This window comes from Nicotiana tabacum, chromosome 19, assembly GCF_000715075.1.
Source record: "Nicotiana tabacum cultivar K326 chromosome 19, ASM71507v2, whole genome shotgun sequence".
Classification (NCBI taxonomy): Eukaryota; Viridiplantae; Streptophyta; class Magnoliopsida; order Solanales; family Solanaceae; genus Nicotiana; species Nicotiana tabacum.
Window position 1 is genome coordinate 67,386,669 of NC_134098.1, and position 12,297 is coordinate 67,398,965.

The following is a 12,297-nucleotide window of genomic DNA, read 5'->3' on the forward strand; positions in this document are numbered from 1 at the left end:
TTGACGGAAGACTTTTATGACCCGTCTTTTTGGGCTTGTCATGACTTGAACTCTGGAAGGTCTGAATTTGAATATGGGAGTAAGGGTTGGTATTGGGACGGATATTTTCGATTAAGGGAATATGCGAAACGACGTTGTCTTCTAACAACGTTGGTGAGTAACTGGTCTAAGGAGAGAGATGAGCTTGAACATAAAATTGACAATTTTGGCTTGGTTGTGCATAACTTGGATGCATATTTGAGTGCAAAGGTTGATGCGTGTAACGCCCAACAATTTAATGATGAGTTGTGTGAAGGTGAAAATAATATTCTAGACCAAATTGAGGAGTTAAAACAAGAATACCAATCATTAGACCATGTTTTTCTTGATGTTGTCAATGTTGAGAAGAGTGCTCTAGAGTCATATAAGGGAGTAGATAACATTACTTTGGGAGACTTGAGTGTGTGTATATATGGGGATGTAAATAGTAGTACAATTCATGAGTTAAGGCGCATTAGACCTCATTCCAATCATTTTTCCACATTGTGTTTAGATAGTAAGATAGTAATCGAGCCATCTAAGCCAATAAGGGGGTCAAAGGGTGAGGATGAGAGTGCCTATATTCTTGAATTTATTGTGCCAAAAAGCAAAAATGACATTCCTCATCTAAAGGCTGAGAAGTGTAGAGTGAAATATTTATTACTTGGCCTAGTTATTGTTATAGCCCCACCACTGGAGCATAGCCGCAGACTGGATGCTATGTTAGGGGCTCAAATCATAAGTTCGAGGTGGAGGCAAAAAGCGGTTCATGTCGTGCCGCGACGTTAAATCAGGCGCTTGTTGGGAGGCAACCCAGATTTACTGCTTTCTTTTATTTTTGTTTACTTTCTATTTTATTTTATTTTTATTATTTTGTAGTATTTATTTTTGTTTTGTAGGATTATGAGCATAGTAAGCAAAGCCATTAGAAGAGTACAAAAGCGAGCTAGATGGTGAGGACAAAGTGTGGGGTGCCCACACAAAGAACGATGTCTGGGGGAAGTCTGAGTACTTCGTGAGCCGCTATTGCTTCGGCCTTTGGCCTACCAGGGAGTCTCGTTTACCCTCTTATTATTTATAGTGTACATTGATGACATTACAAAATTTTAAGTGTGGGGTGAGGAGATCGTTTGGATGAGTTTCTGTGCTATTTTAGCTTAGTTGTAGTACTCATTCTTAAGTGTAGTAGCTTTTGTGAAAGAAAAAAAAATGAAAAAAGTAGAAAAATTGGACTTTTCCCGACGATTGATCTCCTAGACAGTTTTCTTGAGGGATTAAAGTCTAAACAAAAATCCAAAAATATATCTTTTAGCTTTCTTTAGGTAGTAATAATCCCATGTTATTTTTCTTTGTGCCTCGGTTCTTTTCCATGGGATGTAGTTTGAACCGGATAGTTTTTTTTCTTTCCGAGTAGATTAGGAATTTAGGAAATAAAAGAAGCAAGAATGATGAACCTAGGCACCCTTGATGATGCCTTGTTAAATTGGATAGCATGTTTTGTGGCGCCTATGTCTCGTTTATATGACTTATGTTCACCTTGTGCTTAATGCTTAATATCTCGGGGCTCCGTGAATACTTATATTGTTTGAGAGTCGGAATGTGATCGTCCTTAGTGAATCATGTGCCATGTGTGGTGAGGTTTTTGTGTAGTCCATGTATTGTACTTGTGTCTAGAACTTGCCCGGTATGTGAGTTGAAGCGAAATTTGAGGTGATACTCGGTTTGAAAAATGATTTTAGGCTTTCTTTATCTTTTTGAGCTTATTGCTTATCATAAATAAAATTTATCCCTAGTTAACCATTTTGAGCCTATTGACTTTTATTTGGTACCCACATTACAACCCTATACCCTTTTTATTCTTAATTGGCATTGTTTTGATCCTTTTACCTCTTAAAGCACTTTAATTGTTAGATGAGCGCTAAAAGAAGTAAGAAGGGACTAAGTGTGGGGTGACTTTTGAGTGGAACCAATGAAAGGAAAAAATGTGCACTTGTTTTGTAAAATACTACACCACTAGCGGAAATTGAATTAAAATAAAGGAAAAATAAAAATGAATAAATTGTTGTCTTGTTCTTTGCTAGTGGGTATGAACTAAAGTAGTGCTTAAAGAAGAAGGGACTATTTTTGGGGGTGATATTGTTTGTGAAATTGAAGTGGTGTTGAAGAAAATACGCTTAAAGTAATTTTGTGATGTATTAAAGTGCTTAGGAGGGTGAGTCACTATTCCTTAAATATATCCTACCCGTCCCTTAGCCCACATTACAACCATGAAAAAGTCCTAATTGATTTTAGATCGAGCGAGCTTACATTAGTAGAGATTTACATTAAGGGCAAGCCTATGGTACTAATTTCATGCATGTGACTTCTTTGTGAGAGTGAGCGATTTTCTTTGATATATGTGAGTCATTAAAATATTTGATCATGAGATTCGAATGTGTGGATTGAACTCGCTTTCTTGTTCTTGTTGTGAGGGCACATGGTTTCACGAGGGATAGGTAACGTTATTAGACTTCTCTATGATGTTGGATGTTCAAGCCATGAGTGCATTGTGACATTGAGTCGGTTTTTGAGGTTAGGATTGTTGTGAGCATGTTGTCTTTGTTTGAATATTTTTAAAGAATGACATAAGTAAAGGGAAGTGTATGTGATGCATATTCTAGAGCCTAATTATTGCAAATAACCATGGTCATAGGTGTAGTGTGCTTTGAATGATAAGAGCTTAATTTTGTTTCGTCTACTATAGTGATGGTTTGTTCGAGGACGAACAAAGGTTTAAGTGTGGGGTGGTGATGTTGGGCATATTTCGATATGTGTTGATGTTACTTTACTCATGTTTTAACCGCTTTTTGATGCTATTTGATCTTTAAAATGCCCAACATGGTTTAATTATTGATTTTATGACTAATTGAGTTGTGTGTGATGATTTAGGGTATTTGGAGTGCAAAAATATGAAGAAAAGGTGCTCTAGGTAGAGGAAGAGGGGTTGGATGCATCGCATCCAATCTAGAAAAAAATCAGATTTCGCACACCCTTAGCAATGATGTCGGCCCATAGCATCCGCACCTGGGCAAAGTTGAGATGGAGGAACAAAGGGTGGATGCGACGCATCCACCCTAGCATGCGAAGCTGAGAAGTGGAGGACGAGGTGGATGCGACGCATCCACCCCATCATTAATCCCTGAAGCTGAGTCGGATTAGGAATAGGAGGACTTTGGCCCACGACTTTTGTACGCAATATATAAGCCAAAAACGCATCTTTTAGGTCATCTAACATATTGGGAAGGGAAAAAAAGCCACGACAAAGCTGTGGAGGCCGGAATTCATCAAGTTCCATCTTTCTCTCACCAAACTTAGTAATTTTTATGTTTCTTTGTATGATTTGTTGTTTGGCTATCATGTCTATATGGAGCTAAACTTCACGTTCTAGGGTTGTGGTTCTTTCATGACTATTGTTATTCGGATATTAATTTTGCCTTCTTAATTTATCATATTAGTTTATTTATTCAATCTTTCGCTTAATTATTTAATTGCTTGATCACCAATTGAATATTATCTACGAATTTAGAATTGAACTTGAAAGTGGGAATTCTATATTGCATATAGGATTGAGTAGGGCAAGTTCTTGAACTCGGGCATCGGGGAACGGATTCGTGGTTAGGATAGACATATACCTAATTGCCTTGCTTGGTTGATTTATAGGAATTATAAATGCGTTCTTGTTGATTCTAACTCCATAGACATATAAGCGTTCGGTTAGCTTGAATAGGCGAGTAAGAACTCGACAGATTCTTATGAGCAATATTAGCCCTGTCAACCAATAAGCTAGATAAATTAGTCGGTCAATTCAATTTAAGAATACAATATGATTGTTAGATAGCCCATAACCATAGATCGTTTTCATTACATTGATATCATAAAAAATCTGCTCTTTCTCTGTTCAAAGTTTATTATTTATCTTTTTTATTTAATTCATTTAGAATAAAATATTTTTAGGTTTAATTCTTGTTTAGATAATTAGGATAGTCTAATTTAGTTAATAGTTAATCATAAGTCCTCATGGGTTCGACATCCGACTTTTAGTCACTTTATTACTTGATGACCGCGTATACTTGCGTGTGCGTTTGGCCGCAACAATCAGCTAAGTTCCAAAGATCATGGAAGGCGCGAAAGTAGGTGATAATTTAAAGTCCCATCTGGACTTTGTACTTGTTCAACATATTGCATATGGATTTCAGTCCGAGTGAGATATGCGGGACTGATTTTAATTTAGTATCAATTTTTTTGTTTTGGCAAATATCGTAAATATCAATTTTGTAGTAAAGAGTTTGTAACAATAAATTTTCGCGTCGAGAAAATTAAATAATCATGACTGAAAAATTGCGCAACAAATGTAGTATTTGATTTCAATAAATACAAGTGTTACAATCTCTATGGTATTCCTATGATTCTTCGAGAATGTAAAGCATCTTAATGAGCTTGATTTTGATTTGATTCAAGGGCTTGTAAAGCTTGGTCTTAAATCTCCTTCTTGAACTTGAATTTGTATTTGATTACTGATCACGCCAACTCTAGTCCTAAAAAGGATAAATGCTCCCTGCAAATATAATCCGGTCTAAAAGTTCGAAGTCGAATTCCACAGAGAACTAAGGCTTCGCTATAATTGTTAAGTATCACTAAAAAGACAAATTTGAATAATTTCTAAGTTATAACTATTAAGATTCTTATGTCTAAATAATTAACTAATAAATAAAAGTAGTAAATTAACAACTAGAGATACTAAGGGTTGGAGGCAAGATTAAGGAGATCTAGAGTTATGATTTCCCCAATTGTTGGAATCTTTCCCGCTACGTTTCCTACAATTTCGCCTCAGTTTTCTCTACTGATCATGAGCACTCGACTTATCGTAATTCTCTCTCGAGCAACTACAATAATGTACTAGTATATTCTCTCGAATTACGCTAGCTTGCACCTTTTCACCGCTCACTATGATCACGACAAAGCTTTGTTATCTCTAATCCTACTGTTAAACCTGTCATATTGATCTCTCATATACCTTGGGATTAACGTTGTTCGACAACAACCTAAATATGCACTATTTCTCAACCAATACAGAATAAATAGGAACAGTCAATTGATGGCCATTCAATCAACAACAATAAACATGTAGTTAAACAATTAGGAATATTCAAAGGCAAAATTATACTACAACGCAACAAGAATTCATCCTCCAAAAGGTTCCATAAAACCCTAGATTAGAGAGTTTAGCTACTCATAACCATATTAACAATCATGATAATAACTGAAAGCATTAAAATACAGATTAAGGAAGAACAGAAGAGAAAACTCTTGTGATTCGTTGCTTCCAAGTGTTCCGTAGCCTTTTGCCTCTCCAATAATGTCCTCTCCCCCTAAAAACTAAGTTTAGGAGGTATTTATAAGATAAGGTTGAGGTCTACACGTCCAAAAATTGTGAGGAAATAAAAGTGGCTCGGATAGCATCGTCAGCGCGAGGCACTGTTAGAGGCACCAACATTTCTGCGCGAGGCACTATCAGGAGCGCCAATGTTTCTGCACGAGGCACTGTCTGGGGCACCAATGACACTACCCTGGATTATGCCTTGCACTGTCTATGGCCGTGAATTTTTATTGCCTTGCACGTCTTCTTTTATTGCTCTATTTTGTAGCTTTGAGGTACCATTTCGTGCAACTTTTCTCCACTTCATGTCCAAGAATTCCTACACGTAAAATAAACTCTATTAAGCTCAATTGTCGTACAAATTAACATCCAAACAACAAGCAAGTAGGGTAAATAACGTTAAAATATATGAAATTATAGCACGACATCAACACCCCACACTTAAATGTTGCTCGCTGTCAAGTCAACCAACCAAACACATCCTTTTCAAGGACCCAACAAGCCACACATTCACAGCACACTACACCTATGATCATGGTTGAAAGTAACAATTAAGCTCTAGCATATGCGGTCAAAATACACTTCACATACTCATGCCCAGTTTTAAAACATCCAACCCACGAGCAACATGATTATAACAATCGTAGCCTCGAAAACTAACTCAATGTCATAATGTACCCGAGGCTTGAATACTTAATCTAACAGAGATGTCTAATAATGTTACCTATCCTTTGTGAAACCATGTGCCCTCACAATAAAACAAAGAGTAAGCAGTCCACACATCCAAATCACATGATCAAATATATTTTAAGGACTCACACATATGAAGACAAATCACTCACTCTCTCAAAGAAGTCACATGCGTGCAAAAGGAACAATAGGCTTGCCCCTTATGTAAACCTCAACTAATGTAGGCCCGCTCGGTCCGAAATCAACTAGGACTTTATTACGGTTGTAATGTGGGCTAAGGGACGGGTAGGATATATTTAGGATATAGTGGCTAACCCTCCTAAGCACTTTAACACATCACGTATTCAACTTTAAGTGCAAAATTCATTCAATCCACTTCAATTATCACAAGATAGCTCACCCTAGAATATTTTTCTTCTTCTTTACGCACTGCTTCAGATCACATCCACTAGCAAAAATAAGAAATCTTTATTTATTTTATTTTTTCTCTTTTTTTCTTTTCTTCTTGTATTTTTGCCTTGCCGCTAGTGGAGTTTTATTAAAATACAAAAGCACATTTCTTTCTTCTATTGGTTCCACTCAAAATCTATCCCAAGTTTTCTCATTACTTCTTTCTAGCGCTCTTTACAATTCAAGTGCTTTAATAGGTATAAGCATCAAAATAATTCAATTAAAAACAAAAGGGGATAGGCTTGTAATGCGGGTGCCAAAAGAAAGGCTTATAGGCTCAAAAGGGTAACTAAGGATGATTTTATTTGTGATAAGAAACAAAACTCAAAAAGATCAAAGAAAGCCTAACATCTCTTTTCAAACCGAGCAACACCTAGGATTTTGCTTCAATTCACATTCCGGACAAGTTCTAGTCTCAAATGCAATAACATGGACTATACAAAGAACTCACCTCACACATGGCACATGACTCATTAAGGACGGCCCCATTCGGACTCTCAATCAAATAAGTATTTATACAGCCAAGAGATATATTAAGCATGAAGCACAAAGTGAACACAAGTAAAGCAATTGAGACATAGGAGTCATACCACATGCTATTCATTTTCTTCAAGGCATCATCCTATATTTAGGATCAAAGGAAGGTGAAACACATGCCAGAAGCTAAGTATGCAACCATCAAATAAGTCAAAAGGTGTAAATCACATCATTTTTTCTCCTTTATTTCCTACATACTACTCTAAAAAAAATTACTACTACCCAGTTCAAGTTACATCCAATGAAAATGAACCGAGGCACGAAGAAAAACCACGGGGGATTATTTTTCTATTTTCTAATTTTTTGGTATTTTTTGTTTAGACTTAAATCCCTCAAGAAAATTGTCTAGGAGATCCATCGTTGGGAAAAGTCCAAATTTGTTTTCTAAAAAAAATTATCAATTAAACTAACACAACTAAAAGAGCATAGAAAGTCACCCAGACAATCTCCTCACCCCACACTTAAAACTGTGCATTGTCCCTAAAGCATAACATAAATAATAAGAGGGTAAAAAAAAACTCTCTGGTAGGCTAAAGGTCGAAGCACTAGCAGCTCATGGGGTACTCAGACTTCTCTCGGGTATTTTAAACTCTCTAGTAGGCTAAAGGTCGAAGCACTAGCAGCTCATGGGGTACTCAGACTTCTCCCAGGTATTTTCCTTGTGCTGGTACCCCACACTTAGTTCTAACCATTTGGCTTGTTGTTGCATCCTTCCAATAGCTATGCTTCCCATGCTCCTAGAAAATAAAAAAAAGACACTACAAAAATAATACAATTAAAAATAAAAAAAGTAAACAAATAAAAAATAAAAAAAAATAAAAAAACAGTAAAGTTGGGTTGCCTCCCAACAAATGCCTAATTTAACATCGCGACACTACGTGAACCACTTTCTGCCTCCACCTCAAGCTTATGAATTGAACCACAAGTTTTGATTCAAGCTTATGATTATGCTCCTGGGACGGTACAACTTCTTGTAAGCCAAAAATTAAGTAAACTCGCATGCACCTTTTGGCTCTCGATCGAGGGGTGTCACCTTGCTTAGACAGCCTTGAAAATTTCAAAATATAAGGCTCATCTACCTCTTCCGTTGACTTCTTTTTATGCTCATAAGGATCAATTTTTATTTCACCATCCGAACATAATGTAGAGAAGTGTTTGGAATGAGGCCCGACACGCTCAAATACCTGAACTTCAAGATTTTCAGCCTCCTTGACACAAATTATACTAAAGTAAACTAAATTTGTATCCTCAAAGTCCTTGCCTGACTCTAGTATCACTTCTTCAACATTAATATCATCAAATTCTAGCTGGTTAGAGTGTTGGTGTTCTACTCTGGACCCCTCTATTGGCACCTCTATTTCTGTCTCTAATACAAACTGCTCCTGGCTACTATCCATAATATTAACTTATTGAACATTAAAAGCTTCAACTAGTTGACTCACTTGAGCCTCCAAGTTTTGAATAGTTGCCTCTTGTCTTTGTATCTGTATCTGTAGTTGTGTCTCATTATTATTTTCCACATGGTACCTTAGCATATCCTTGATCTCATTCAGGTCATTATCTCCGGATTTTTTCTTCCTATTAACTTCACAAGAAAAAGTAGAACCATCATAGTAAGGGGTTGGGGGAGGATAAGAAATATAAGTACAACCATGAAAGTGACCATTTTGACCACCACACACATTCCACAAATAAGATTGTGTTGGTGCACATAACTCGCTCTCAGGAACGTTTAGAAAATTTTGCCACGGGTGATTTCCTTTATAATATATATACGGATCAAAATTAAAATTACCAAAAACCTAAACTTCCATAATTCCAAGATATCATGTTTCTCAAATCAAAAAGTAAAATAAAATAAAATTAAAAAAAATAAAACAAAACAAAACAAAATAAAAGTTCAAACTTGAAACCTAGCAATATATACAACTACTACTTCTTGCCTGACTCTAGTATCACTTCTTCAACATCAACATCATCAAATTCTAGCTGGTTAGAGTGTTGGTGTTCTACTCTGGACCCCTCTATTGGCACCTCTATTTCTGTCTCTAATGCAAACTGCTCCTGGCTACTATCCATAATATTAACTTATTGAACATTAAAAGCTTCAACTAGTTGACTTACTTGAGCCTCCAAGTTTTGAATAGTTGCCTCTTGTCTTTGTATCTGTATCTGTAGTTGTGTCTCATTATTATTTTCCACATGGTACCTTAGCTTATCCTTGATCTCATTCAGGTCATTATCTCCGGATTTTTTCTTCCTATTAACTTCATAAGAAAAAGTAGAACCATCATAGTAAGGGGTTGGGGGAGGATAAGAAATATAAGTACAACCATGAAAGTGACCATTTTGACCACCACACACATTCCACAAATAAGATTGTGTTGGTGCACATAACTCGCTCTCAGGAACGTTTAGAAAATTTTGCCACGGGTGATTTCCTTTATAATATATATACGGATCAAAATTAAAATTACCAAAAACCTAAACTTCCATAATTCCAAGATATCATGTTTCTCAAATCAAAAAGTAAAATAAAATAAAATTAAAAAAAAATAAAACTAAACAAAACAAAATAAAAGTTCAAACTTGAAACCTAGCAATATATACAACTACTACTTCTTGCCTGACTCTAGTATCACTTCTTCAACATTAACATCATCAAATTCTAGCTGGTTAGAGTGTTGGTGTTCTACTCTGGACCCCTCTATTGGCACCTCTATTTCTGTCTCTAATGCAAACTGCTCCTGGCTACTATCCATAATATTAACTTATTGAACATTAAAAGCTTCAACTAGTTGACTCACTTGAGCCTCCAAGTTTTGAATAGTTGCCTCTTGTCTTTGTATCTGTATCTGTAGTTGTGTCTCATTATTATTTTCCACATGGTACCTTAGCATATCCTTGATCTCATTCAGGTCATTATCTCCGGATTTTTTCTTCCTATTAACTTCACAAGAAAAAGTAGAACCATCATAGTAAGGGGTTGGGGGAGGATAAGAAATATAAGTACAACCATGAAAGTGACCATTTTGACCACCACACACATTCCACAAATAAGATTGTGTTGGTGCACATAACTCGCTCTCAGGAACGTTTAGAAAATTTTGCCACGGGTGATTTCCTTTATAATATATATACGGATCAAAATTAAAATTACCAAAACCTAAACTTCCATAATTCCAAGATATCATGTTTCTCAAATCAAAAAGTAAAATAAAATAAAATTAAAAAAAAAAATAAAACAAAACAAAACAAAATAAAAGTTCAAACTTGAAACCTAGCAATATATACAACTACTACTACACCATTAGTTCTCCGACAATGACGCCAAAATTTGATCACACCCAACTCAAGACCTAAAAAGGATAAGCGGCCGCTGCAAATATAATCTGGTCTAAAAGTCCGGAGTCGAATCCCACATAGAACTAAGGCTTTGCTATAATTGTTAAGTATCACTAAGAAGACAAGTTCGAACAATTTCTAAGTTATAACTATTAAGATTCTTATGTCTAACTAATTAACTAATAAATTAAAGTAGTAAATTAACAACTAGAGATACTAAGGGTTGGAGGCAAGATTAAGGAGATCTAGAGTTATGATTTCCCCAATTGTTGGAATCTTTCCCGCTACGTTTCCTATAATTTCGCCTAAGTTTTCTCTACTGATCATGAGCACTCGACTTATTGTAATTCTCTCTCGAGCAACTATAATAATGTACTAGTCATATTCTCTCAAATTACGCTAGCTTGCACTTTTTCACCGCTTACTATGATCACGTCAAAGCTTCGTTATCTCTAATCCCGCATTTAAATTGCCCGTATTGATCTCTTATATACCTTGGGAGTGACGTTGTTCGACAAAAACCTAAATATGCACTCTTTCTCATGCAATACATAATAAATAGGAATAGTCAATTGATGGTCATTCAATCAACAACAATAAACACGTAGTTGAACAAGTAGGAATATTCAAAGGCAAAATTATATTAAAACGTAACAAGAATTTATCCTCCAAAAGGTTCCATAAAATCCTAGATTAGAGAGTTTAGCTACTCATAACCATACTAACAATCATGATAAGAATTAAAAGCATTAAAATACAGATTAAGGAAGAATAGAAGAGAAAACTCTTGTGATTAGTTGCTTCCAAGTGTTCCGTAGACTTTTGCCTCTCTGATAGTGTCCTCTCCTCCTAAAAACTAAGTTTATGAGGTATTTATAAGGTATGGTTGAGGTCTACACGTCCAAAAATTGCGAGAAAATAAAAGTGGCTCGGATAGCATCGTCGGCGCGAGGCACTGTCAGAGGCACCTACATTTCTATGCGAGGCACTGTCAGGGGCGCCAATGTTTCTGCACAAGGCACTGTCTGGGGCACCAATGACAGTGCCTTGGATAATGCCTTGCACTGTCTATGGCAGTGACTTTTCATTGCCTTGCACGTCTTCTTTTATTGCTCCATTTTGTAGCTTTGAGGTACTATTTCGTGCAACATTTCTCCACTTCTTGTCCAAGCATTCCTACACATAAAATAAACTCTATTAAGCTCAATTGTCGCACAAATTAGCATCCAAACAACAAGCAAGTAGGGTAAATAACATCAAAATATATGGAATTATATCACGACATCAATCACGAACAAGTAATTTGATCTTGAATGCCTTAGTATTTGATTCGGCTTCGTTCTTGATCTTGAACTTGAACTTGTAGCTTGAGTGCTTAAGTGCTTGAACTTGTAGCTTGTAGAGAAATTTGCGGTGTTTGAATCATGAGCTCTCTGCTTGCTTTGTGTTATCACTTCTGGTGTCTTCTAGCTTTATGAAGATCTCTATTTATAGTTGTAGGGAGTGGTGGGGCTCTGCAATTTGATTGGTCCGTTTGAACTGACCAATACCATCTAGACACTTGGCATAACTCTATTGGTTGTTGATTTGACTTGGATTGCCACCCCTTCTTGACATGTGACACGATTTCATTGGCTTATTTATTTGGTTTGGATTGCCACATCATTTGACACGTGGCATGATTTATTGGCTCATTTTTTGACTTGGATTGCCACATCATTTGACACATGGCATGATTTTATTGGCTCATTCTTTTGACTTGGATTGCCATATCACTTGACACGTGGCATGAGCCTGGGCCTTAAGATGGGCTAATAGCTATTTGGACCTTGGGCTAATGG